The following is a 1,733-nucleotide window of genomic DNA, read 5'->3' on the forward strand; positions in this document are numbered from 1 at the left end:
AGTAAACCTGCCAAAGCGAGCAGTGGCAATCAAGGGACCTGAGTATTAATCAGGAATGACTGATCACGTGAGTCCCATGAGGGCAGGGATCACATCTGCTTCTCATTTCTGGAGCAGAGCACCTGGCACAGTACCTGGCCAGTAGCTGCTCCATTCGTAATTGTCCAGTGTTGTCCGTGGGGCAGGAAAGCTACAAATACCATTGGCTGTCGCAACTGGGTGACTGGGGATGTGTGCAAGCTGGATGGCAGGCAGTGAGTAAAGAAATGAATAGGGAACAGAAGTGCCCTTGACCGGTGGGGAGGGCCGTGCCGTGCATCCCTCTGCTCTCGCTGCAGGGAGATGGTTCGGCAACTTCTCCTGAGGAGGTTCCTGGCCTCCATAATCTGCAGGAAGCCCTCTCAGAGTCAGTGGGCGCCCCTTGCCTCCAGGGCCCTGCAGACCCCACAGTCCTAACAACCTGACAGTAACACCCAGCCAAGCCCAGTCAATATACACCACCAGAGTCTGTACAACAGCCTTTAACATCCAGGATGGACCAGACTTTCAAGACTGAGTTGTCAACAGTGAGACACTGGTGGTTGTGGATCTCCATGCACAGTGGTGTGGTCCCTGCAAGATCCTGGGGCCAAGGTTAGAGAAGGTGGTGGCCAAGCAGCATGGAAAGGTGGTGATGGCCAAGCCGGATACTGATGACCACACAGACCTCGCCATAGAGTATGAGGTGTCAGCTGTGCCCACCGTGCCGGCCGTCAAGAATGGGGATGTGGGGCTTCCCTGGTGGCGCAGTGGTTGAGAGTCTGCCTGCCGATGTAGGGGACACGGGTTCGTGCCCCGGTCCGGGAAGATCCCACATGCCGCGGAGTGGCTGGGCCCGTGAGCCATGGCCGCTGAGCCTGCGCGTCTGGAGCCTGTGCTCCGCAACGGGAGAGGCCACAGCAGTGAGAGGCCCACGTACCGCAAAAAAAAAAAAAAAAAAAAAAAAAAGAATGGGGATGTGGTGGACAAGTTTGTGGGCATCAAGGATGAGGACCAGCTGGAAGCCTTCCTGAAGAAGCTGATTGTCTGACAAGCAGGGAAGCGTCCTGACTGCCCCCGCCCACCTGGGCCCCATGGTCCCGGGGGACCCAGACAGAACCCACAGCCCTTCTGTCCTGGCCCTTTCCACCTCCTCCCTCTGCCTGGCCCCTGTGGGTCTGTGCTTTGGAGACCAGGCCTCCAAACACAGGAGCCTCAAGTGCTCCCAACCTGGCTGACCGCCAGGGTGGCCGCCCACTCTCTCCTCCCTCTAGGGCTTGTCGCCGTGCTCCCAGGATGCTGGGACAGAGTCCTGGGGCCAGCCTGCAGTAACAGCTTGGTCTCCCTGCTCCCTTGTGATCTGAACCCCAGTGCCTGGCTCATCTGCCTCCTGCATTTTTCTTTCCTGCTGCTGTTTTGTAAAAAAAAAAAAAAAGGAAAAACGAAACCCAAACAAGTGAGAGTAATATACATAATTCCCTCATTTTTTGTAGGTCTGTAGTAAAGAACTTTATGTGATCCCCTCTAAAAAAAAAGGAGAAATGAATAGGAGGTGAGAAAATGGAGACAAGGATTCTCTTCCCAAACATTTGGTTGGGAAGAGAGATGTGGTAGTCATTAGAAGGAGATATACAGTTAAGAATGCTTTTTTTTTTTAAGATGGAAAAAAAATGTGAGTATATTTATATGTTAAAGGGTAAGAGCTGATAGAGAAA

At 53.4% G+C, this 1,733-nt stretch overlaps 1 pseudogene; it reads left to right on the forward strand.

The window, feature by feature from the left end:
- Positions 1–284: 284 nt before the first annotated feature.
- Positions 285–1,242, forward strand: LOC137225789 (thioredoxin, mitochondrial-like; annotated as a pseudogene).
- The last annotated feature ends 491 nt before the right edge of the window (positions 1,243–1,733 follow it).

The sequence above is a fragment of the Pseudorca crassidens genome, chromosome 6 (genome assembly GCF_039906515.1).
Source record: "Pseudorca crassidens isolate mPseCra1 chromosome 6, mPseCra1.hap1, whole genome shotgun sequence".
In the NCBI taxonomy this organism is placed as follows: Eukaryota; Metazoa; Chordata; class Mammalia; order Artiodactyla; family Delphinidae; genus Pseudorca; species Pseudorca crassidens.